This window comes from Anguilla rostrata, chromosome 9 (genome assembly GCF_018555375.3).
Source record: "Anguilla rostrata isolate EN2019 chromosome 9, ASM1855537v3, whole genome shotgun sequence".
Lineage (NCBI taxonomy): Eukaryota > Metazoa > Chordata > Actinopteri > Anguilliformes > Anguillidae > Anguilla > Anguilla rostrata.
This window is the reverse complement of record NC_057941.1, coordinates 34975868-35003397: the sequence shown is the minus strand read 5'-3', so window position 1 is coordinate 35003397 and position 27530 is coordinate 34975868. Positions and strand designations below refer to the sequence as shown.

Here is a 27530-nt window from a genome sequence, read left to right as displayed (position 1 = left end):
CAGAAGACCCCACGGTTGGGGACCTGTGATCTTCAGCATACAAATGTATGCATTCACATATAAATTGAGTTTGCGCATTTCTCTTTCCCACGGTAAACGACACCCAACCACTAACTACTTCCTCTAGGGATTTACTTATTGATGAACAAAGGTCCCTCCGGTGATGGATGACCTCTAGTGGATTTTTTGCTAAACTACACAATAAATTGAATTGTTCTGAAATGTAACACATCTACAGTACCTAGCAAACTAGCTTACAAGATGGTTTACATGCTAGGCAACATCATAAGTGTTTGCCTAATTGTTTTTTAGTATAATCCGAATGTATGTATTCACGCCGCTAATTAGCTGTAGACGTCTTATATCTAAGGGTCGTGTTGTTAGGGTTACCGTCACAATTAAACAGTAACTTAAGGCAATATTTGAATCCATTTTGTTCATGAATTCATGTTTCACATTGACGTGTAACAATGAGGGCCAATGAAAAACCTAGATACGTGTAAACTTGACAGAAAATCAGGATGCAATACCTCCATGTGTGACATGAAGGCGCCCCTCCATCTTCGGCATGGGCGGTGTTCTGAGTTGCTCTTCTCCCTGACCTGCACTAGTCGTCTGCAGTGTGGCCTGACCTCCTCTTTTGCAGTTTTCATGGCGATCTGAAGAAGGGGACAGGGTTGCAAGCCCACTCACATTGATTCTGCAAAAGACGGGAGAGATTTGACTGGGTAATTAAATAAATAAAAAAACCAACACGCTGCATTTAAAGCAAGGAGTTCAAGCCGTATTCGCGAAACGAGAAAGAGATTATGGACCGATTTTGCCTACAAATTAGTTTTTTTTAGAAAGTGATTTCTACTTTTCTTTTGCGCCACTGGTGCTAGCTACTTGTTAGCTAGCTTAGCTAACAAGCTGGCTAACCAACTAGCTAATGGCATGGCTAGCTGTGATAACTTATTTCACACTTCGTTTATATGTAACATTGGCTAGACTAGCAAAATTATTTCGTATTATTTCACCCCGTGTGTTGCCTTGTGATCTTAGCCAACTGACTAGCTACTATCAAAAAAAGTTCTTGATCGTTATCTGCGTAACAGTGTTGCTAATATTGTTTAAGCTAGCTAGTAACGTTTTAGCCAATTTCACATCTAAAACGTTGAAACTACTCGAAGTGCTAACTTGGTAGCAAGCTAACGTTAGCTTTGGTTGGCTAGTGTTGACGTCATATTAGCTAGTTTCAAAACGAGGTCCCTTGATAAGTTGTCTGTTGTGTCCTCAAAAATCATAAAAACCGAGCTATAGAAGTACGTATTTAGCAAGAAGCCTCAGTATCTTTAACGAAGAGCCAAGTTGGCTAACGTTAGCTAATCGTGTTAACATGAGTGGTGTAACGTTATCGGTAGTTGGCTAGTTACAGTTGCCTCGAAACCACTGTATTTTAAGTTTTTGTGCGGTTTGAACTACATGTTTTGGGAGAGTAGTGTGCGCCTGCCAGTTTATTGTATTGCTTACGTTTCCTTACTTAGCTGGAGTGACATTAATACTCGAATTGCAATAGATGTAATAAAGTTCTGTAACAGCTGGATTTGGCACATTGCACCCTGGAGTTCCCTTTGAGATCTGCAGTATAACTTAAGTATGTAGCAAGATAGAGAAGCCATTCTGCAATCTTTAGTGAAGTGAATTTTAATAAAAGCGAGATCTCAGGTGGGCTAGCAGCTCCCTCTCCCTCGTTAATTGTCATTCATTGCATTAATAATAAAAAGTTTTTTTTTTTTGGGTGATGATTTTCAACACCTTATGCAGAGCCACAGTATTGCCAGAAATGGCAATACATCCTATACATAATTAATGTCATTGAATTAATGTCCACTGTTACATTCAAATTGCAACAGGCCAAACTGGAATTACGTTAGAACAGGGGCAATTTTTGGCAGAACAGTTTTAAAATGTATGTTTTCAGCAATCAGAGATTGACCGTAACTTTAAGGAATCAAATCTTGTGTTCATCACCTGCGCAGTTCCCAGCTATAGCTTGTTTTAATTTAATTTTAGGCGTTGTTGCTGTAAATGCAACCTGTTCGCAGTGCCTCTGTGGTTGGTGCCCTATGTCAGTTTATAGCCTCTGTGTTGACATGGTACAGAAAATGTTTCACTGGTGTCATGCTTGTTTGTCTTGTTTTTCTAAATGATTCAGTACTTGTCTTTTCATTTTTATTTTTCCTCAACAGAGAACTCGAGCAGATGCATTATGGGAAGAGACTAATTCTGACGGACAGACAGTGATACACAGGGACTGAAATACCGTGATAAACAGACACTGAAGGTGAGTCTTTTGGGGGTGGTGTAACTTGTGGCTTTTCACAAAGTGAAAATGTATTTCCAAGCTATCCTCTCCTCTCTTGGTCTGTTCGTATAAAGGTGAAAAACAGGTGAGGCAGTTGCAGCTGCCAGTTCTCCAGATTTGGTTGTTGGTAACTGCTGAATATTTTAAGGAGAATCCAGTTGTGCATGACCAGGAAGTGTAGCTTACTAGTGGTAGAGCAAGTTGGTCACAGTGCTAGTATTACAGTAGAACTAGCTTGCTGACCAGCCGCAACAAAAGGTATGATTTCATTTTGGTAATCTTGGTTGAAGAAAATGAGCTTGTTTTGTGAAGAAAGTATCACAAAGCCAAACTGCCCCCATTTCATCTTTATTCTGTTTATAATTCAAAATCTAAATTGCCCAATTTCCTGATGATACACTATTTTTTTTTGCAACCTGCTGTGACCTCAGTGTGTTTATGGTGCTCTCTCTCTCCCTCCTTAACCCCCCCCCCCCCCCCCCGCCCGCGCTAGGTGTTCTGCGATTACGTCCTTTTTGTACGGTGTGAAGTCTTGTCTTGTGGATTGCCTATCCAAGACTGCATTGGGTTGACCTGGGTGAGGATTGGCAGCCAATGGCCCTGATGGATAAGCACAAAGTCAAGAGACAGCGATTGGACCGCATCTGTGAAGGTCAGTAGCTCACAGAACTAGGCCTGTGGAACCTTGTTACTGTCACACCAAAATTCAAACACGGTGCTCACGGATGGGGAGAACTTATTGGGATTAACTTATCTACTGCTGCCCAAAGAAATGGCTCTCACTTGGATTGTACCAAAACTACACAGACCAACATTGTGACGTTCTGCTAACCCCTAACACACACACACTTTGCATGTTCTTCAAAGGATCTCCCACACAGATACCAAATAGCTGTATGTCTATGGATCAGTCAGTACATTTTGTTGCATGGTAAAGTTCTGTATTATATTTTTCCTTGAGATTCATTTATTTGGGAAATTTAATATCACATGGAAATCTGTACACCAGATGCAGTTCATCTTCCGCCCTGATCACTCTTTCAATTGCATACAAGGGTATATGCAGCTGTATTTGGACCTAATAGTTATGGTTAATAGTATGGCTAAATATAATGGCATGTTTTACCTGTAAATTTAAGACCAACATGTACCTGAGGCTCTTGCCTGTGGAAGTGAGGGTGCGTTTGATTTTGGAGTAGAACATTGCAGTTGTGTTAGTGATGGGTGATGCAAGCTTTGAAACAAATGCATATTGCTGTATGCAAATCCATTTTTGACAGACGTTGGGACTTGCCAATGTAGGCAGTGTGGTATTATGTGGGTGTGCTGGTTTTGTTTTGAATCAGCCCCAAGATGTCTGACGCTGGCAATTAAAACACCAAAATGTCAGGACTGTAGTCACTTCCGTTCGTTATTGTTTGTAACTGTCTGTATTGTACTCGCTGCAAGCTGGATTATTGGCTCTGAATGCAATGAACTGAAAACTCGCTTGATTGGACATTTGAGCTTGCAGTCAATTAAATATATTATAAGGTGCTGTTATGTTTTTTTTGGATTGTGTTCATTGGTTGGTGCACCACAGGATGGTCTGTGGTGGTGGTCTGCTGCCGCCCTGGTGCACTGTTTGAACCTTGTGCTCATGCACCAGTGTAGGGTTTCACCAGTATAAGCTCCCCCAAACCCAGGTGAGTAATTTCAGACCAGGGATGCCTGCCAAACTGATCTCGCTCTCTCGTCTGTCCCTCAATGATTGACAGCTGAAAGCAACATGGCCGCCAGGAGAGGGTAATTCCTTCAGTGAGGGAGGGAGGAGAGGGAGGCCCCTTGTAGCAGTGTTTTTAAAAAATTATTTTTAAAAATTTAAACAATATTGTGTTTTTAGTGTGTTTTGCCTTTTCGCAAAAATGACACAAAGAACGAACTGTGCTAGATTAAATTAGCCTATTCTGGAAAAAGCGCTGGCTTATCAGAAGTCCTAGCTATCCATTAATGATCTTGTATGTAGCCTCTTGGTGTTTGACTATGTGCAGTCATGCAGCAATGACCTCCACTTGGAATGAAGCTTTTACAGGCTGCCATTTTCATGTGTGGCCATTCTGATTGGTGCACGAATCTCCACAAAACTGAGAAGTGAAATTGGGTACGCATAGCTTGCTCGAATTGTAAAATTACCGTTGGCTGGAAGGTTAGCTATTGTTCCCGTTGTGGAAACCACCACCTGTCTTGCATACCTTGCCAGTAGCCCCATTGTTTTTTTTTGTTATAGCAAGGTGGTCAACTATGCTTCCATCGTTTTTGTTTGTTATAGTGAGGTGGTAAGCTATGCTCCCATTTTTTTGTTTTGTTATAATGAGGTGTTTAGCTATGCTGGATCTTGTTCGCCTAGGGTATGATTAATGCACTGAGCTGTTGTTCAACAGGAATTTGTAGGACTATAACTCCGTTATCCCTCCTTAATTTTATGTTAGTGGTTGAGGTGTTTTTAATGGGTTTTGCATCAGCAGGATAGAGTTGGATGCTTTCTGTTTTTCACCTGCTAGTAAAGTTGTGAAAATGATATTGTTTCCGTGGGTCATTTAAGTTGAATGTCCTGTGGCTTAATTTTGAACTTTCATTGATATCTCCTTAGTGGGCATGGATGCATGCATGCTGATGCTTACAAGAAAATGAATGAAAATCAATGGGACTCATTCACAAAATGTGTACGATCACATTTGATTGTAAACTGCATGTAAGAGCATTTCCAAGAACATTTCGGCATTCATTTTTTTCTAATCTCTATTTGTTCATGACTGTTTCCTTATGCAAATCACATGAACAGGATTGCACATAAAATTTACAAACAGCCGGCATTCATCTCATGCACCTGGAATACGCACAAAAACAAAGGTCTGCGCATATGTAATGAATCTCATATTGTTTTTTCATGGGAACATTTTTAAGAACAAAAGTAAGAATCTTTTTTTTTTTTTAAATGACAAACTAATGTAAGAAAAGTGAATGAGACCTAATATCTGTAAACTTTGCAGATACGAGACCGGTATCTGTATCCTCACTTTCGTAAAGATTGAATGTATAAACTCAATACATGGCACTGCAATGAGATCAGTGTTTAAGTAATAAATAAATAAGCTAATATTAATATCGTCCAGTGGCGGCTCGGTGGTGCTGTGGGTAGCACTGTTGCCTCACAGCAGGAAGGTTCAAATCTCGGCTCGAGGCCTTTCTGTGTGGGTGTTCTCCCCGTGTCCACGTGGGTTTCCTCTGGGTACTCCGGTTTCCTCTCACAGTCCAAAGACATGCAGGTAGGCCGATTGGAGACGCTAAATTGCCCATAGGTGTGAGTGTGTGAGTGAATGGTGTGTGTGCCCTGCGATAGATTGGCAGCCTGTCCAGGGTGTATTCCTGCCTCTTGTCCAATGCATGCAGGCTCCAGCACCCACCACGACCCTGCTCAGGATAAGCGGGTATAGATAATGGATGGATGGATAATATCGTCTTCTGTGTCTGGTTGCCATATGTTGGGAAGTTCCTTTATACCTTCTTTTAAAACGGGCAGAATTAAACACAGGTCCTTTCTCTGTGACAGGGTGCTGTTTACACTCAACACTCCCAGACCAGGGTGAAGTCACTCTTGCTTACCGCTCACGCACGCAGCACGGTCGTTACTGGAGGTTAATGTTTAACGCGTGCCGAGCGTTTGCATTGCAGCCGCACCAGAGAAAGCTGAAGAGCTGCTGTTCTGAGCTGCTACAGTAATGGGCGTTCTACAGTCTCCTGGTGAACACAGGTCCAGACCAAAAAATGGCATGAGCGCCAGGTTGTAAGGAAACCCCCCCCCCCCTTTAAAGGATGATTGCTGTTAGCGATGGCCACTGAACATGGCCAATGAAATGAGTATTTATTTTATGGGATTGAAGGTAGACTTCTGTAGAGCATTGAAGGGGTTCAGGGAAAGTGCTGGTCAATGTTGTACCCCCCCCACCCCCCTCAGTCGAGGGAGAAATTATTTATTACATGAGACAGGTATCATTATTTGACACTGTAAATTCACCAGTGTGTGAAGGCCCTTATTTAAAATGCTGTTGGACTGTGAGGTATTTAAGCTCAGCCTCCAGCTCAGCATCTTTGCAGCAGAAGTGGGTCAGAGTTCCTGTGAGTACTGAAGCAGCTTCCGCACACGGTCATATTTCTGTCCGTCTCAGTCAACTTTCCGTCCGGGTTACCATTGTTCTGGCTGCTTTGTCTGTCCTTGTGCATCTGGTGCATTGTTTATTGAAGTTTGTGAGCAAAGAAGTGTGTGTGTGTGTGTGTGTGTGTGTGTGTGTGTGTGTGTGTGTGCGCGCACGTGTGAGTGAGTGAGTGAGCGAGCGAGCGAGCGAGCGTGTACGCATGTTTGTATGTGTATGAGTGTGTGTGTGCGTGTGTGTGTGTGTGTGTGTGCGTGTGCACGTGTGAGTGAGTGAGTGAGGGTGTGTGTGTGTATGTGTGAGTGAGTGTGTGTGTGTTTGTGTGTGTACGTGTGTACTCATGTTTGTATGTGTATGAGTGTGTGTGTGTGTGTGTGTGTGTGCGCGCGTACGCATGTGCGTGTGCTTCTCCTTGTGCGCATGTGTGCGCGCGCTCCTGCATGTGTGCATTTGTTTGTGTGTGCGTGCCTAGGTGTGGGTGTGGCAGACGGGTATTGATCCTCCTGCTACCCTTGAGTTACGGGCGGGGCCCTCTTATCTCACTTCCACTCTGTTCGCTGTTGATGGGGGTGTGGTGGGTTTGGCCGCTGGGGCAGGGTGCTGTTTTGAGGCTTGGAAACCGGTAAGCAGAGAGGGGGGAGGTGTCACTGAGAGTTTGCAGAAGGGTAGAGCAGTTTGCAGCTCATGCAGTCAGCAGGACTCTGAGCTTCCATGGTTTATTTGATATTGACTCAGAATTTTGAGAACTTGGCATGGTGGATTGATCATGAATCGATTGCTCATGTCTGTGTGCTGCTGAAATGAATTAATTCTGATAACTGGATTGTGTATTATGTGCATATCATATCGTTAATTCATTCATTCATAAAAGCCTAATTAAACAGGCAAGATCTGTTGTTTGTTACATGCCGTACAAGAGAAATGCACCCAGCCAACTTAAGGTTGGGGATCAAGCGAGCTTTGTCCTCCAAGCATTGGCTTCTCTTGTCATGCACTATCAGAAATTGAGCGCCTGGACCGCCAAAGCATACAGCGACTCTGCTTTCATGGAGCAGACTATATTTTAGTTTCAGCCATGGCAAAGGGCATCAGTGACAGACCCATTGCCTGGTTTGATAATGTTTAATAACAGGTCCTTTCATGTTCATTTCTGTCAGCAGAGCAAGAAGGGTTCATCTGTAACAATAGAAGTGTTTAATACACCAGGGCTCACCGGGACTTACAGTAGAAGCAGAAGAAATCTACAAGCAGATATCTGTTACAGACCAGACTTAACGCAGTGGTAGATTCACTCTAGGCTGATTGCAAATATGTAAGCCAAGATTAGTTGAATGGTCTGTTGCAAGTATTGCAATATATTGTATTCCTTGTGTGTAAGCTGGTTGATGCAGGATAATACAAGTCAAGTGGGATCTAATTTGGTTTCTCTGAATCATCACTTTCACTGGGGGTGAAGAAGGTTCTTCGTGAATGCAGGCAGGTTGTACTTGAGGTTTATGGCTGTGAGCCACCATTTTCTACCTTATTTTCGAACTTAAAATATCAAAAGTGTAAAACGGATGCATTCTGCAGATTTACCGGAGCAAAGCATTTTGCTTTGGGGAAAAAAAAAATTGCTTTCAAAAAAAAAAAAAAAAAAACAGGAACACTGCCTCCAGCTCTCTAAGGCTGGCCCACCCCTTTATGCAAATGAGATTATTTTTGGTTGGCTGGTGCTGAATAGAGGTTGCCTCTGATTGGGAGAGGGGGGTGGGGGTGGCTGAGATTATGACAAGCAGGAGGCAGTCTGACAGTAACGAAGTCAAGAGGAGAACAGAGGAAGACGGGCAGGCAGGAGCAGTATGCAAGGTTAGGATACTATGTTGGCTTTGTGTTTGTGTGTGTGTGTGTGTGAGAGAGAGTACAAGCGAGTGAGAGGCGTGTGTGTGTGTGTTTTACAAGGTGACCGTAAAGATGGAGGGAAAAGAGGACTGGGAGTGAGCGTGGTAGAACTGGCCTTTCGGGTGGGAATGCTGCTTTCATTTATTTATTTATCTTTTTTTTCCCCCAAGTGTGCTTGTCCTTGAAGCAAGCTGTTCTAGGCATTGTCTGCGCTTGTATGTGTGTGTTCATTTGTGTGTGTTTGTGAGAGAGAGAGGGAGAGAGAGGGAGTGTGTGTGTGAGAGAGAGAGAGAGGGAGGGGGGGTGGGAGAGAGAGAGGGAGCGAGAGATAGAGGGGGGAAAGGGATAGGGAGGGGTACTGCCGCATTATCCCCCCCCCCACCCCCCAGCGCAGGAGGCACGGAGAATGAATGAGTATTGAATGAATGGTATTGTGTGCACCCTGCATGCTTGTGGATTCGGTAGGCCTTGCGCACAAACACGCGTGCATATAGGCTCGCAGGCATCCGAGAGCTATTATGCACATTAACCGCCACCGTCCCCTCTATCCTCTCCCAACACCGTCATTATTCTGTTATTTTCAAACCGCGTGTTTTTTTTTGTTCTCCTGCTGCCTTCTCTCCGAGGAGAGAGAGTGCAAGGGAAAGACCGTTTTTTTGTTAGCGCAGTGCTTTTGTGCCATTGAGTTTTTAGATAGTACTTCCTTCCTTATTTTCCACGGAGGGAATGTCAGGCGTTGCAGCTCGCATTGTTCCCGATTTCTTAACGGGCCTGCTGGAGCTCTCTGGCCTTATTTGCCGCTTTTGAATCCATTAAAGATTTTATTTATTGCTTCACGGAAGGTCGTCTGTTCGGAAGGAGCTGAATTTGCGGTTCACGGCAAAGTCCTTTGGGCATTGCGATGTCCAGCGCCCTTGCACGACGGAATTCCGCATCGCGCGACACCACAGATGTATCGGAGGACGGAGCAGGAGGCGTCTTCGGGCGGAAAGAATCCTAAATATGCGCTGTTTTTCCGCGTGCATTTGTAGTCGACCTGCCTTTCTGTTGTTGCCGTGGTGAGGAGGGGAAAGCGATCTCGCTCGTTGTGCCTGTGTTTCACTCCGCCAGTGACACCGCCCCCCCCCCCCCAGAAACACCTGCGTGGGGAGTGAGGAAACGCTGTTGCCACACGCTCTTGGCCAAAACACACTGTTTACACACAGTTTTGTGACCTCTGTGTGCAGCGAGTGTGTAGATCTGTGCCCTTGTCGTGATGTTATATAGTCCACTCCTTAGCTTTGTTAGTCTTTAGTCATTCAGTCTTGATTTTTTCCCCTCTTTGTGTCGTTTTGTTATTTTTATTTTATTTTATTGTCCTCAGTGTGAAGATAGTAGTGTTGTTTTAGTCTGCAAATCCAAATGTTGTGTGATATTTAGTGCCCTAGAACTGTTCATTGCTCTCTCTGTGGAAATCTCACATATAGTCATATCCTTTGTAGATACCATGCTTCCTGGAAATCTGTCCGTATGTCCTCTCCTAGCTCTGAGTACAGAGATGGCTGTAAAGAGATGTTCTGTAGATTTTGTTTTGTTGTGACAATGGTGTGTTATTTTGCATGAGTGTTTCAGTCAGGTTTCTTCTGTGCGCAGATGGCGTGTACTGTTTATTTTGGTGTGGGTCGCTCTTTTACTGGGCCTGCACAGGGTGATGGTGTGTAGCTGAAATGCACATTTCAATATGGGTACTGAGTGTGCTGATTGTGGAGATTGGGTCGGCTTGGTGCCGTGCCTGTGGAGGTGGTGTGTTGATGTCTACTGTTTATGGTTCTGATATGTAGATTCAGTGCATTGAGTGTGGAGAAAGTGTGTGTGTGAGAGAGAAAGAGTATGTTTGTGTGAAGTCCTGCATGTGCAGTTTATTGTAAGGAGACTGTAGATTTAGTTTAGTGTAAGGAGACGGTGTGTAGATTTAGTGTAGTGTAAGGAGACTGTGTGTAGATTTAGTTTAGTGTAAGGAGACGGTGTGTAGATTTAGTTTAGTGTAAGGAGACGGTGTGTAGATTTAGTGTAGTGTAAGGAGACTGTGTGTAGGTTTAGTTTAGTGTAAGGAGACGGTGTGTAGATTTAGTGTAGTGTAAGGAGACTGTGTGTAGATTTAGTGTAGTGTAAGGAGACTGTGTGTAGGTTTAGTTTAGTGTAAGGAGACGGTGTGATTTAGTGTAGTGTAAGCAGACTGTAGATTTAGTTTAGTGCTTGTGTCGCTGATGAATTTCCCTGTGCAGATGGAGTTGTGTGGAGAGGGATGTGGGCGGAGCTAGGGTTTGTTTGACGAGCAGGTTGGCTCCTGGCACTTCGCCATCCCGTTTTTTTACACTCTGTACCGACGAGGGAGGCCTGCACCGATGTCACGGCGACAGAACGATCTGTTCACAGAACATGTGCACACGAGCACAGTCTCGCCCTCTCTCTCTCTCTTTCTCCCTCTGACATATGTATACCGTGGGACTAATTTTTGAGCGGTATGGAGCGGTTTTGGCGCGTGTGTATGCGTGTGTGTGTCTGTGTGTGGAATGTATGTGGTCAGTAGAGGGAGGAAAAGAACCATGTAGAGAGGTGATGTGAACGGTGTTTCTGAAGCGATTTGCGCGGCTCAAGCAGTTATTGTTCGATTGAAAGGTTAAGCGGTCTAGACCCCAGCGGGGAAAGTGGGTTTATTGCCCCGCCGTTTGTTAGCGGGGTACGGACGCTTAAGCGCTAACATTCACTGGCTTAATGGCTCATTAATGAATATGGTAGCGTTCTCGCTTGTACACACACTCACCCACTCGCGCGCTCTTATTGGATGACCTTTAACCCTGATTAATTCTGTGCATCAGTCTTTTGTCTTTCCCACCATTGGTGTCTATATATAGTTCTGGGAGTGACTCTGTTTGGTACCCTCTGCTTTCTATTCTATTCTTTTTGACCTAAATCCTGGCCTGGTGTCAGCATGCATTTATTTGGGCATTCGTATTAGACTGTCTAATGAAAGGGCGTAATGCAGAGTGTGTGCTATCAATTTTTATTTATTTTAATTTTTTTCTGGGGGCAAAAAAAAATTTGAATGGCCCATTAAAAAGAAAAGAAGAAGAATCCACGCCCGTTGATATGTGCTTTATACTAGATGGGGGTCCAGACTGTGTATTGTTGTCAGAGGGCAGGGGTCTTTGCTTCCAGATGGAGGGAATGTGGGTCATGGTGACTGAAAACACCCCCCCCCCCACCAAACCCCACCCCCCCAGCGCACACTGCCTACTCTGCTTTTTGGGCTCATGGACCAGTGATTTGGGTGGAAGGGCTGATGATGTCGGTCTCTATTCTCTTTAAAAGCAGTTCTGTTGCTTAAAGGGAAATTTCATTTTGGTATAACTAAATTTGTGGCGCTTACGCCATTATATGTACATAGCGTAAATACGAGCAACATCAGCTATTCCTGCTGACCGCTAGCGCCATCGTTCTTCCTCCTGGTTGGCCGGTTCCCAGTTCACTCCCATTTATTTTCGAGACCTCACTGAAATTAATAGTTAGGAGTATAATCGATCGATAAAAGCAAATACTAAAGTCCAAAGGTCTCTGTAGTACCAATTTCCGTGCAGTCTACATCTGCTAAATTTCATTTTTTCCCTAATTTTTTCTGCAACCCTTTTTGCTGTGTGTTGTCTAGATTTTAAATCTGTCCTTGCACAAACGGGGTGTTGTTCAGTATGAGGGTAGATATTGCTTTCTGTCACATGTCTGGGATTTTTTAAACTGTTGTTGCATTCCAGTGATGGAAGTAGAGGGTGTGTCTCAATTAACCCAAAACATTAAATCATGATCGATGAAATGCAATTCTGTTTATCCTGCCGAAGCAACAACTTAAAGCAAAAATTAAATAACTGTTTAACACCGATTCTGGCGAACAGAACGATTGCAGTCTCTCCCTCAGCCTGAAATCTTGCAGCTTTTGCGCATCACCTTGATGGAATGCTGGTTTCCATGGCAGCAGAAACTTCAAGTTGAGAGACATGGAATCCGGCAGTTTCAGCTAGCTGTCAGTGCATTAGCAGCTAGCAAGTTAGCATAGCCGTTTTCCTTCTCGGAGGGTAGAGAAGTGGTACCATCTGGTGTTGTTGCTTGCTGCTACAATGCAGTATTATCTTAAATAATGAGTGATGCTGTTAATTTTCTCACATGCTAAAGTTGAATCTGCAAATAGGCCTACTTCACACTTTGCTGGGTGAGCCCTGTGCTGAATGCCAGGATAAATTGTCAGGCTTGAGGAATTTTAGTTATGCATTTATGAGAGGGCAAACAATGCTCTACATTGTGCAAAGGACTTGACGAAAAATGAAGATGCCATAAATATGATTGTAAGATTGCCAAATCTAGAGATGAGACAAACAATATACCATGAGAGAATACATTAGGAATATCAGAATGCTTCAACTGTGATTTACAGAAAATACAAGCCAATTTGAAAATGTGCATGATGTATGATTAACATTTTGTGACTGATAAAATCAGTTATAATTTTATACTTCTGACAGAAACAAGTATATTTATCAGAAAATCCTGCAAAAAATCGATGCAGGATAATTTGATGATAATTTGTAAAATTATTATGCAAACCAAAAAATGTGATTTCCATCCGAGTTAATCAGTAATTTCACCCAAAATGGAAGGTGTGAAAATTTCAGCAAAAAGAATAAATATTTTTTCAAAGTTTATTGCATCTCTCAGAATGTGGCATTGTTGTTGCACCTTGGACCAAGAGAGCTAGTCTAATTAGGTTACCCAAATTCTGTCCTGTCAAAGGTTGCATAAAACAGCTTTTTTATGATGGGTTTATCAGATGTATCAAAAAGAAACTCCACTGCAGGAGTAGTTTTGTAATCTGATTTTAAAAGGAATGTACTGAAAGCATGTGTGTTATGTGGAGTTGGCTTAGCAGACTCCGTTTAGAGGAGGGTGTGAAAGTCTTTGTTCAGGTGTAGAAGTACAGTGAGGGCGGTTCTTTTGCATGGTGCAGTCGTGCTTCTGAATGCATAGCATTCGGATACGAAGCAGCTTGGAGGATGACGTTTCATTCGATGGCACTCTCGCCTGCCATCGACCTGAGTTTGGAGTTGGTACGGCCTGCTGTCTGTTCTTCAGATATAAATCTGATGGCGTTTGTCCACCTCATCTTATCAAGTGAGGTGTAGCCTGAATCCTTTTTGTGGATTCTTTTTTTTTTTGAAAATGTGGTTTTAGAGGCACCATAATGAAGCAAATGTGATTGTAATGTTGCAACAAAAAAAAAAAATTTTATGCCCGTTTTGCCTTTCCCTCTGAGTTTTGAATGCCTGGTCGCGTTTGTTCTGTCCCTCCCGTTGCCTCAAAATCGTCCAACAATTTGGGAGTGCACAAACATGAACGCCCTTTTCTCCCAAGCACGTCCAATCGCTGTCCTGTCCCCATGTTGGGCTGTGCAGCTAACGTTTCCGAAGACTACACGGTCCATAGCTGCTTCGATCAGGGATCTGTCATGATTTTCTCCCTGGGCCACACGTTAGAAACCGTAACTTCATTCTGTGGAGTCAAAGTCAGGATGATGTAGGAACTCGCTACACAACAAACGCGTGAGGGTTGTAAAAGTAAAAATTTATTGCAGTCTCACTGGACTGGTGGGAAGATCACTGAAACACGACACAAGTTTGCGCCATAGTAACCTTTAGTGCACCGGCCTCCTGTCCTGGATTAAATTCCCTCGAAGGGCCTGACATTACGCACAGGACCCCCCCCTTACCGGGGCCCTGACACGAGAGCTTATCCCTGTCTTTAGGAATGACATGAGTTTTGTTCACGCACAACATGTACGCAAAAATGCAAACCCAACAAAGCTAAAACATAATCATGTCCTCCCATGGGACTCCCAGCCTCTGTAAGCACTGATATTGGGCAGCAGTGTAGTATAATGGGTAAGGGTTTGGTCTTGTAACCTAAAGGTCGCTGGTTCAATTCCCCAGTTGGACACTGTCGTTGTACCCTTGAGTAAGGCACTTAACCTGCATTGCTTCGGTATGTATCCAGCTGTATAGCTGGATTCAATATAAGTTGGATGCAAAAAGTTGTGTAAGTCGCACTGGATAAGTGCGTGTAATGTAATATAATGATACGAAGAAGACTACACAGCCTCACTGCGCCAGGGGCTAGCGCTTTAGCGGGATTTACTTGGAGTCCGCAAATGACCATCGCTAATCATGTGACGCCGGCGCTCAGCTGGCGGCCAGTAAGTGCCATGCCTGTTGACTAGTTTGTACTGTGGGTGGTGTGTAAACGCTGTAAAACGCACTGCGGCAGTGCCATTCTTTCCTCGATAAGGATGAGTTTTGTTTGCCTGGGCTGTTTTGCCTTGGGTGATTGTGCTGCAGAAAGGCCTCCAGGTGGCCTGAGGGGTAACGGACTAACAGACCGGGAGGTGAGGCGGGTCACTGGAAGCCGACTTGTCTTGGCTCATTTATTCACACTTGTCTTCTCACTGTAAGGCGCTCTGGGTACGAGCGTCTGCTGATTGCCAGTAATGTAATTGTAACCTTAGACTGGAGGGCAGAGGTGTGTGAGAACTTATGGGTTCTGCTTTTAAACACTGGCACAGGCCATCAGTTGAAGCCCTTGAATCGAATTGCCTAAGGGTACTTTAAGATTTGTTTAAGAAATAGTAATATGTCCCTGGACATGACCTTTGTGAAATAGCTACACAAATTCACTGTTTTTAGATGGGAAGCAGCTCATGGATCTGGCTTTCACTCACTCACTCTTACACTTACTCTTTCACTCACTCACTCACTCTTGCTCGTACACTCACTCACTCACTCTTACACTTACTCTTTCGCTCACTCACTCACTCTTGCTCGTACACTCACTCACTCACTCTTACACTTACTGTTACACTCACTCACTCACTCGTACACTCACTCACTCTTACACTTACTCTTACACTCACTCACTCACTCTTACACTTACTCTTACACTCACTCAGTCACAGTTTGTAGACTAAGGATTCTCCACAAGGGGGAGCTATTAGCACTCAACTATCTGCAATTGGTGACGCTATTAAGTATTTCTGGTGTGTCTGCTTGTGCCACATCTTGCCGTCCATATAAACCACTCTTTATTGTTTGAGTGCTTCAGCTTGGCAGTGGAGATGGCTGCAGCCGAGGTATTGGGGGGGTGCTGTGTAAGAGCGGTGCTTCGCCTCAGTCTCATCTCTCGCCCGTCCTCCTCCAGGCATTCGCCCCCCCATTCTGAACGGGCCGCTGCACCCGCGCCCCCTGGTGGCGCTGCTGGATGGGCGCGACTGCACCGTGGAGATGCCCGTCCTCAAGGACGTGGCGACCGTGGCGTTCTGCGACGCCCAGTCCACCCAGGAAATACACGAGAAGGTACCGTCCGTCTGTCCGTCCGTCCATCTGTCTTTGCGCCCACCGCCTGCCTTTCACTGCTCATCTCCATATTCCCTTCTTACCTCCCTTCCCCCCATCTGTCTCCCTTGCTTCCTGTCTCTATTTTGGCACTTCTCCATTGACCAGCATGGCACGGTACAGGGTGGCAAGCATTCGCATCCTACCCGTGCCGTGTTGCCTGTTGCGCTTCTCCATTACACAACAGACCCGTGAAGGCAGGGGGAGTCATGGGAGGAGTAAAGCGGAGTCCTAAATGTGTAATAATTAACTCTTGTATGTATTTCTATACTCTGTACTCTCGTATGTTTTCTTGTATGGAGATGGGACGATACTCTCACCTACTGAATAAATGAATTGTCAATCAAGCCAGACTGTACTAAAAAGGGCGACAATGCCGTTAACAACACGTGTGGTATTACTCAGTTATTTTGGAAGGTACCCAGGCATCACAAATGCACGTATATTTCATAAATGGATTGTCCAAGACAATATATGACCACTCAGTCTCAAAAGGGACATCTCTACACGTAAAACCAATGGTAAGGTTGTATATTTATTCAATATTTAGTCCCAGATATTGACTGTAGAATTTGCTAGTTAACGTTTCTCTCTCTTGCTGTTGTGGTATTTAAAAATGGCGGTTGCTGCCGGTGAACAAACTGAACATGAGATGACGTATTCGTGACTATTTCCATTGACCAATCGACGATCTGCAGTATCGAATTGCAGCACGGATAGTACCTTTGGACCTACCCCAGAGCAGTAGCTAAAATCGGCACGGGTACTTGCGGCCCGGCACGGGTCAGGTGGCAATGGAGAAAGCTAAACAAAGCGGGAGCACGGGTTCCGGCATGGCAGGGCACGGTGGTGGAGAGCGCCATTCGTCTCCACTCCCATCTCTCTTCCTCATTATCTTCCCATTGGTTTTTCTATACTGGAGGTTTCTCAGTCTCGATTCCTGTGTGCCCCGCTTCCTGTGTTCCCCGCTTCCTGTGTGCCCCACTTCCTGTGTTCCCCGCTTCCTGTGTTCCCCGCTTCCTGTGTTCCCCGCTTCCTGTGTTCCCCGCTTCCTGTGTTCCCCGCTTCCTGTGTGCCCCGCTTCCTGTGTTTCCCGCTTCCTGTGTTTCCCGCTTCCTGTGTTTCCCGCTTCCTGTGTACCTCACTTCCTGTTTTCCCCGCTTCCTGTGTGCTCCGCTTCCTGTGTTCCCCGCTTCCTGTGTGCCCCGTTTTCAATTATCCCAGCAGTCGTTACGGTCTGTTCCGCGTTTGTTTTTCAGTCCATCTCCCCTCCCCTGTCTCACTCTGTTCTTCTCTATGTGCCCATTCCCTATGTCTGCTGTCTGCTCCTTGTCCTAGCCAGTTGTTTGTCAGCCTCATCCTCTCTGTATAACTGTGGTTCTCTGTGATTGGTGCTCTGTCACCTACAGTAAGGTGCTCTCCCCCGGAGAGAGAGTGAGAGACTTGGTAAACGCAGAGATGTACGGGTGTTCTGTTGCGATGGCGAGTCTCATGCCCCCCGCAGGTGCTGAACGAGGCGGTGGGGGCGCTCATGTACCACACCATCACGCTCTCGCGGGACGACCTGGACAAGTTCAAGGGGCTGCGCATCATCGTGCGAATCGGCAGCGGGTACGACAACGTGGACATCAAGGCCGCAGCTGAACTAGGCGAGTGCCTCCCTCTCTCCATCTCTCCTCATCCCTCTTTCAATTTTCAATTAAATTCCTCCCCCCCACCTCCCTCTCTCCATCTGTCCTTATCCCTCTCTCAATTTTCAATTCAGTTGCTCCCCCTCTCCCTCTCCCCATCTCTCTATCAATCCCCTTTTCAATTCAATTCCCCCACCCCTCTCTCCCTTTCCCTCCTCGCTTTCCCTCCATCCCTGATCCCCTCTTCCATCTCTCTCTGTCCCTGATTCTCTCTCTCCCCCCCTCTCTGTCTGTTATGTCTCTGATGAGCCCTAACCCCCCTCCTCCCGCCCCTGCAGGCATCGCGGTGTGCAACGTCCCGGCGTCCTCTGTGGAGGAGACGGCGGACACGGCGCTGTGCCTCATCCTGAACCTGTACCGCCGGGTCACCTGGATGCACCAGGCGCTGCGCGAGGGCACGCGCGCCTCCAGCGTGGAGCAGATCCGCGAGGTCGCCGGGGGCGCCGCCCGCATCCGCGGGGAGACGCTCGGCATCATCGGCCTGGGTGAGAGGCCACGCCCCCAAACGCCGAACGCGTCTGTCGCTCTCTTTCTCTCTCTGACTGCCTCTTTCTCTGTCTTTCTCTTTCTCTTTCTCCGACTGCCTCTCTCTCTGTCTTTCTCTTTCTCTTTCTCTGATCTCTCAAACCGCCTTTCTCTCTCTCTTGCTTGCTCTCTCTGTCTACCTCTGTCTCTCACAGTCTTTCTCTCTCTATCTGCATTTGTCTCACACTCTCTCTCACTCGTTCACTTGCTCTCTATGGCTACCTCTCACGCTTTCTCTATTTCACTTGCTCTCTCCTTTTACCTCTGTTTCTCTCTCTTCAGTTTTAATCAGAATTATTAGCATGACAAACACATTAATATTGCACACAGAGAGAAGGAATAAGTGTGACTAGCTGTTATCAGGGTGTGGAAGAGCGTGGCAGGGTATTGATTTGGAAACGACCCCCCCTCCCAGGCCGGACGGGCCAGGCGGTGGCGCTGCGGGCCAAGGTGTTCGGCTTCAGCGTGATCTTCTACGACCCGTACCTGCCGGACGGCGTGGAGCGGTCCCTGGGGCTGCAGCGCATGCCCACCCTGCATGCCGCCACCTCCCATGCACTGACGCGCCACCACTGCACCTACACGACATTCACCACACCGTCATCACGATCCGCATCAGCAGGTGTGTGTGCGTGTGTGCGCGTGTGGTGTGCGTGTGTGTGTGTCTGTGTGGCTGTGTGTGTTGGTGTGTGTGTGTGTTCTGTGCCTGTGGTTGTGTGTTTTGTCCTGTGTGTGTGTGTGAGTGTCTGTGTGTGTGCCTGTGTGTTGTTGAGAACTGTGTTGACATGTGAGTGACTGTGCTGTTGAAGTGTACATGTGTGTGTGCCTGTGTGTACTTGATTGAAACGTATAACTGCTGTTGAAGCATGTGACCGTATGACTGTGCTGTTGAAGCGTGACCGTATGACTGTGCTGTTGAAGCGTGACCGTATGACTGTGCTGTTGAAGCGTGACCGTATGACTGTGCTGTTGAAGCATGTGACCGTATGACTGTGCTGTTGAAGCGTGACCGTATGACTGTGCTGTTGAAGCGTGACCGTATGACTGTGCTGTTGAAGCGTGACCGTATGACTGTGCTGTTGAAGCATGTGACCGTATGACTGTGCTGTTGAAGCGTGACCGTATGACTGTGCTGTTGAAGCGTGACCGTATGACTGTGCTGTGTGCAGATGCGTCAGGGGGCGTTCCTGGTGAACACGGCTCGGGGAGGGCTGGTGGATGAGAAGGCCCTGGCACAGGCCCTGAAGGAGGGCCGGATACGGGGGGCCGCCCTGGACGTCCACGAGGCGGAGCCCTTCAGGTGAGCCCACGCCTTCCCCCTCTCTTCCTCCGTTTCACTCCCTCTCTCCTTCCTCTCCTTCATTCCCTCTGTTCATCTCCTCTCCCTTCACATGTTTGCTTGTGTTCCTCAAGTCCAAGATGTCTGCCGCCGTAGTTTTGCTGTGGCTTTTTTATTATACTGATAATCGCCAATGCCAGTGCGAGTCACACACAAAGAACAGTAGCGTTCCGCTAACTCTCTTGACAAAAATGGCTGAAATGTAACTATGAATTCTGTCCATGGATGAGTGAACTGGAACAGCACTATGTAACAGTGACATATCTGTTGTTTCTCTATATTTCTAAGGTCACAGTCACAAGATTTAAGACATAACTGAAGGTTTGGAGACTTATTTTACTTCCTCTGAACTGTAACCACCTCTGAATCCATTCTGAATCCATTCTTTACAATGGGGGTCATTTGACTATCTGTGTTCTGTACATTTTTTTCTTGTATCGTGTGGCAGTTATCATGTGTGCCATTATATACGAAACGTACATTATTTTAAGGTTATTAAATAATATTTGGCTGGAGTTTCCCTGTGATGGCAAACTATACGTCTAGACCAGGGCTGTCCAGCCCTGCTCCTGGAGATCTACCATCCTGTAGGTTTTTAATGCAACCCTAATCTGGCACACCTGACTCTGCTGATTAGCAGCTCAGCGAGATCTCCAGCTGTTGAATGGTTTGTTAGGGTTTGAGTGAATAACTACAGGATGGTAGATCTCCGGGAACAGGGTTGGGAAGCCTTGATCTAGACTCCTCCCACTCCACTTTATTGTCCAATAAGGTTGGCATCTCTTCTCTGATTTTTAGTGTGTACTGACCAGCCACCCTGGAACATAGATTCCCCCCCCCTTATTTTTCATTAAATTAGTTGTAAAGTCAGTTTTCTTTTCCCCTTGTTTGGTGGAGAAATTATCTCCATTTGTCGGTTCTGTTCTACAGATGTGGATTTTAGCCGGGAGACATCTCTTCTGAGTTTTGTGTCCGCGATAGCATGGCCCTCTGAATATTTAATGTTGAGCGTTTGAGGACGTACACGCTTGCAGTCCGCTGTGTTGAGTATGAATAAAACATTGGGTGTTACTGGTCCTGGATGGGCCCCGGTGGAGCTGGTCTTAACAGCCCTGCTCGTGCATTTAAAATGAGCTGGCTGAGACGCGCTTGTTATGGGAGGAAATATCAACTGCAGAATGATGTTCTGGAGCTACATTCATGATTTAGCATTCCATGGCCTTTAAATGAGGTTATTTAAGCTCTGGAGGGGTTTGAGATCTACACACAGCGTCCAGAGAGAGTCGGAGCCTTTTCCAGAGAAAAGAGAAGGGACAGATTAGAGCAGTGACCTCAGCTCCCTTAAGCACTCGCCTGTGTGTGTAAACACACCTGCGCACATGCACACACACACACAATCACACACACAAAAAAACACACGTAAACACACATGCACACACCTTTTACACCAACTTCCTATAAACAAACTGTTTTGTTCACTGTGTGTGTCTGTGTCTGTGTGTGTGCGTGTCTGTCTGCATGCGTGTGTGTATGTCCGTGCGTGCGCTGCGTGTGTGTGTTCCTCAGCTTCTCCCAGGGTGTGCTGAAGGACGCTCCTAACCTCATCTGCACGCCGCACTCGGCCTGGTACAGCGAGCAGGCATCTGTGGAGGCCCGAGAGGAGGCGGCCAGGGAGGTCCGCCGAGCCATTACAGGTACCCAGGGGGCGGAGCATAGAGTAACGTCTCTGTGCCCCGCCTCCTTAATCGAGGAGGTGGGGCATAGAGACGTTACCTTAACCGAGGGGGAGCAGCATAGAGGTATTACCTTAGCATTGGGGGAGGAGGGGCTTAGATATATTAGCTTACCCAACGGGGAGGGGCATAGGCATATTACCTTTACTAAGAGGGTGGGGCATAGAGATGTTACCATAGCCTAGGGGGAGGGCCACAGGGGAAGGGAGCAGCACGTGTAAATGATTGACATTACTGGACACGCCCCCTCAGGACGCATCCCTGACAGCCTGAAGAACTGCGTCAACAAGGAGTACCTGCTGGCCACGCCTCAGTGGCCGGGCATGGACCCGTCCTCCGTCCACAGCGAGCTGAACGGAGCTACCGCTTACAGGTGAGAGCAGAGAGGAGATCTGAGCTGTGCTAGTCCTCCTCTGCACCCACACTGCCCAACTCCTCCTCTACACCCTCACCTCCCCACTCCTCCCCCTACACCCCACTGCCCAACTCCTCCTCTACACCCTCCTCACCCTACCCCACTGCCACTCCCCTACACACCCACACTGCCCAACTCCCTCCTCTCACACCCTCTCCTCCCCCTACACCCCACTGCCCAACCTCCTCTTCACCCTCACACTCCCACTCCTCCCCTCTACACCCACACTGCCCAACTCCTCCTCTACACCCTCACCTCCCACTCCTCCCCCTAACCCCACTGCCCACTCCTCTCACCTCACTCCCACCCCCTCACACCCCACTGCCAACTCCTCCTCTACACCCTCACCTCCCCACTCCTCCCCCTACACCCCACTGCCCAACTCCTCCTCTTCACCCTCACCTCCACACTCCTCCCCCTACACCCCACTGCCCAACTCCTCCTCTTCACCCTCACCTCCCACACTCCTCCCCCTACACCCCACTGCCCAACTCCTCCTCTTCACCCTCACCTCCCCACTCCTCCCCCTACACCCCACTGCCCAACTCCTCCTCTACACCCTCACCTCCCCACTCCTCCCCCTACACCCCACTGCCCAACTCCTCCTCTACAACCCACACTGCCCAACTCGTCCCTTAATCCCTCATTGGCCATCTACTCTCCAACCCCCTTATTGGAATTCTCCACCCCTAAACCCTCAATGACCTCTCTTTTCTCTCCCTCTCTCTTCTCTCCCTCTCGCTCTCTTTTTCTCTCTCTCTCTCCCTCTCTTTCTTTTCTTTCCCTCTCCCTCTCTCCCTCTCTCTCTCCCTCTCCCTCTCCTTCCCTCCCTCCCTCCCTCTCCAGGTTCTCTGCAGGTCTTGTTGGCGTCACAGCGGGTGGGCTGTCTGGAGCTGGGGCAGCAGTGGAAGGGATCGTTTCGGGGTCCCTGCCGATGGCTCACGGCATCGCCCCGGTGTCCCGCCCCCCTCACACCCCATCGCCGGGCCAACCCTCGAAGGCGGAGACAGACCGGGACATCCCAGCTGACCAATAACACCCCCCCTTCCCCACTTTAAAAAAAAAAACAAACATCCAATAGCACCTCCACATTCCGTCACCCGCGGAAACACCCTCCAACTTTTTCACGAGCAGATTGACTCTGGCGTCCTGGTCCGATCTCGTCCAATTCTGTTCCAGTCCCACAGAACCAAACAGGACACATCTCAGGAGGGACCAGTCAGATGTCTCTCCTTCCATCGTTCCTCTCTTTCACTCTCTGTCTCTCTCTCTCTCTGTCACACTCCCTTTTTCATTCCCTTTTCTTTTTCTCTCCGTGTCGTAAGCAATAACCGTCCTCTCAAGGATCCGGCTGTTTCCAGTTTCGCCTTCGTCTTTCTATCTGTCTCAAGGCGTTCCTTTCTGTCTACCTGATGTGAGACTCGTCTCTTTATGAACTCAGTGTAGTTTTCTCAGCAGTGCATTTGGAACTACTGATAGGACTGGGCAAGATTAGGCACGTGGCAGAATATTTTCTCCCCCCCCCCATTCAAAACCTGATGCAGAAAAAGGCAAAAATAAAATGATAATCCGATTGGATGCGTGGCACTACATAAGTTTAGAGCTTTTGTAATTTCTTGCCAGGGAGTTGGAATTAAAGATCATTTCTAACGATGTGTAAGAATGGTGAGGTGAACCTGTGCACCACCACCTGTTAGCTTCCTGCAGCTGTGTACACTTCTACCCCTCTCATTTCTCTCTCTCTGTCTGACTGAGTGGACGCCCCGCCCACTCGATTTGTTTCCTCGAGGAGCACCACAGGCCAAACGGGGACTGTTCTACACGGTCCCGTCTTCTGACCCCCCCACACCGGCTCAGTCAGGCACGGTCCCAGGTCTGTTCCTCCGCTGCGTTTCGCTGCACTGGCAGCTAACTGACATGTGCTGGAGAAGAGTGGCTTCACCAGGGATGGGATGGGATGGGATGTGTGGTTGAGGCCAGCAGGTGGCGCCCCTCATTTATTTTCAGCCTGCGAATGGCAGCACAGCTCTGACATGTAGAGCAAGGCAGGTCTCTATGGTGCCTGCTCACACAGCAGCCTCTGAGGCTACAGCAGGGACACGCGGCACCGTCCGTCAACATAGCCACCTTCCAAAGATTAGGGTTTACTTCTCTTCAGATACACACACACTTGCTCTCTCCCTCTCTTTCCATCTTCTCTCTCTCTTTCTCTTTCCCTCGCCACCTCCCCCCTTCCCCCCCCATGTCCTTAAAGCCACGTCCGACCCTGTGACCCGGCGGAACTCTGCGATGTCGCCCTGGCAACGCACGCGAGTTCTGGAGCTAGCGAGCGCTTCGGGCAGCCAGCTGCACAGGTGACGCCGGCTAAGCCGTCTGAGCAGCACGTGGTCCAATCCTGGGAACCCCCCTCCCCCCACCCCCCCGACTTGAAGTGCACCATCATCTTCTTTTTATTTTTTGTTTTTCCATTTTTACCAAAGGGGAACAGATTCTGGGAACTCTCTACGACTCTACTGTGAATGCTGTCCTGCAACAAAGGAATTCCTTTCTAGTACCTCATTAACAGATATTGAATGTACGCGGAACTTTTTTCCTCTATGTACAGTTTTTTAGATACTTCAGAGTTCTTTACAAGGAAAGATGATGATCAAACTGGTGACAATAGTGCTGGTAACCATCCCTGTTTAAGAAAAAAAAAAAAAGACTACAGCTTACTCTTTTTAAATACAACATCCTTGGGTGATTTCACCGGTGATCGAGTCTCAGGCTTTAAACTAATGATTTTTTTTCCCCCTTTCCCCACCTCTCTATTTTTGTCATTTGATCTTTTTGTCATTAAAATTTCACCTGATTTAAAACAAAAGCAAAAAAAGACAAAAAAAAATGTTCTCCCCTGTTTCTCTGTGGTAGTGTCCTGATTGTGGTCTATTTTGTATCAACAGGGTGGTCCCATTGCTTGTTTTTGTGGGCGGGTGGCATTTTGCATGTTAGAGGATAGAGGACAGTGCCACCTACCGGTGGGAGGGAGGGAGTGAGTGGGGGAGGAAAGCACCTCTCGTTCCCTAACTTTTTTTCTGTAGCATTAATTTTCCCACCTCAGTCTCCGGTTTCTTTTTTTACTTGAGGGCACCGTGTCTGATTCTGGTAAAATAAATCGGCAAGTGAAACTTCAATCAGCTTTTATAAAGTGGACACTAAAGATGCGTTCTTTTTTTCTGCCAAGGTGGCGGCGTTGAAGGAGGTCGTGTCCTATTAGCACACATTTAAATAAACGATGAGAAAAAACGTGTCTGGGTCAGCTAGGTGCAATGAGATCAAAGTACTTTTTGATCTTGTTTTATCTATTTTTATGCGTGTGATATAAGGTTGTACCAATTAAGGCTTTTGTATGTAATTGAATATGGAAATGCTTTAGAAACATCGGGAGTGTTGACAGAACGGTGGACCACCCATCTTCCCCACGTTTGATTTTTGTCTCCTCGTTTGCCACCTCCTGTTCAGTCTACTTGTAGTCAATATGTGGGGTTTCACAAAATTCTGTGTAGTTGTGTCCTTTACTGTACGTGTGCATTTTTTTGTTTCTGGACTGTTTTTCCTGTTGAGCTGTCCGTGTCACATTTTGCCTCGTTTCTGAAACCCCCCCCCCCCCCCAATTTCAGACACCAGTATATCGGTGTATTACTGGTCTTTTGTAATATTGCATTATGATGAAATTGGTGCGGTGTCTTGTGAATAGTTATGTGTATGAATATATAGGTCTTATTTCTTTCTTTTTTGCTTTTTTTTTTTTGGTGTTTAACATGTAACAAGACATTTCAGCCCCTCATGTTTGTAACTTGTTTTTTATTCTTTGTATCATTTCACTGTCTTTCGGTAGCATCTGTGTTTGCATTGATTTTTATTTAGGACTTTGAACCTTATGAAACGGAACATGTAAATACAAACTGACCGAGGGGGGAACAGGAAACGGCAACTCGCCACAACTCGCGAGTGCTGCCTGGTGATGGAATATTGCGTCTCGGGCCATGCGCGTCATCGCCCTGTGTTTCAGCAGCGTAGCGGGCGACTCGCGCGTGTCCGTGCCTGACAGCAGCGGTGCAGAAACCGCGCGAGCCGGAGCTCCCGGCCGCGGATCGGTCTGCGTTTAATACCGACTCCGACGCTGTCTGCGCATGTTCCCCTGCACTTAGCAAAAGAGAACGGGTGAACCTGCGCGTGCTTTTTCTGGTTCCCTAAATTCCCAGTCCGGCCAATTAAAAAAAATATCCCGACGGTTAGTTTATGGGCTATGCAATCCCTTCAATCTCCTACTCACATTTCCCCCGGTCCTCTCTGTAAAGAAATGAGTTCTTAGTAGACCTTCCTCTTTGTAAATGAAGGTGAAAGTGACGTTTTTTTTTTTAAATGTCCAGACTTTTTAAAAGACCATTGTGTTGACTGTCCAGCAGATTGTTTGAATCCCCTCTAGGTGGGTATTGGTAGATTAGTATCTTCTCTCCACTGTAGTCTCTTGTGTGTGCATACTAGGGTTTCTCATTTTTTCCTTGTTTAATAATATATGTGGCACTGACATCTTAACAGTAGTGGGACTGATGAACCAGGTAGTATTGATTCAGATTTATGGCTTGATTTATGTGAAGTTGGAAATCCGGAAATGTATTTTTTCAACATTTAAATGTGGCGTGATTTTCCCCTCTACACCCCATCCCCCCCCCCCCCCTTTTTATTTTTATTTTTATTTTTAACACCACACTGCAAACATTTGGAAAAGAAAACCTGTTTCCCGTGTAATTAGGCGCTTTAAAGGTTTGTTTTCTTTTCTTTTGTTCTGTTTTATTGTTTTTGTCGTTTACTTTTTTTTATTAGAATCAATCTTGTTTGTGATGGTATCTTCCGCTATAAAGTATTTTAATAAAATCTTATGAGGAAACGCTGTTTTCATTGGTCTGTTATTATTTGTTTTGTCTTGGTTATTTCCGGAGTGATTCGTGATGCGGGCTGCATCCGTGTTCCTGGTTATGGTTCACCTGTGTACCGCTAGCGCCATCATTGGACACGCCTCCTGCCATTGGCCCAGAGGGTCCGCCCCTCTCTGTGCTGTGGGGATTGGCCAGAGGATGGCGAACAATGCATTCATCTTCTCCTGCCCCTAATGTTTACTCGCACTGACCCCCCTGTGACCTTTCACCTGGTTTGGGGGTTCTGAGCTAGTGAGATTGAAAGAGTTCCATCACTTACGTTTTTTCTGTCTTTTTGTGTGAGATTGAACATTGGTTATCTGAGACTGATGTCCTTTCCTCGTTAATCGCAGTTAACAAAATTTTGTTGTGACATTGTTCAGCTTCCTTCTCTTATTTCTTCACCAGGATTATTAAATTTTCTGTTTTTTTCAGGGTTCCAGCTGTCCTGTCAGGGCAGACCGTCACTGGTGAATACAGTCCTTACAGGAAGCTGAACTGAATCCCATCACCTCGAAAAAAAGTTCCAAATATATTATCGTCAATACAAACGAGCTGTTCAACTGTTCAAATTGGCCAAACGTCTGAACTGTTTGAGTATATCTGTTGTGAATTGTGAATGAGGGACCGCAGAGGAAGTGTAGAGAGAGAATGAGGGTAGAGAGAGAGTACAGAGTATAGTACGAGTGTACTGAGAGCAGAGAGAGTAGAGTGTAGTGAGAGCAGAGAGAGTAGAGTGTACTGAGAGCAGAGAGAGTAGAGTGTAGTGGGAGCAGAGAGAGTAGAGTGTACTGAGCAGAGAGAGTAGAGTGTACTGAGAGCAGAGAGAGTAGAGTGTACTGAGAGCAGAGAGAGTAGAGTGTACTGAGAGCAGAGAGAGTAGAGTGTAGTGGGAGCAGAGAGAGTAGAGTGTACTGAGAGCAGAGAGAGTAGAGTGTACTGAGAGCAGAGAGAGTAGAGTGTACTGAGAGCAGAGAGAGTAGAG

General features: G+C 46.6%; 1 pseudogene; it reads left to right on the top strand.

Moving 5' to 3' along the window:
• The first annotated feature begins 537 nt into the window (after positions 1-537).
• On the top strand, positions 538-26517 carry LOC135263663 (C-terminal-binding protein 2-like; annotated as a pseudogene).
• Positions 26518-27530: the final 1013 nt, after the last annotated feature.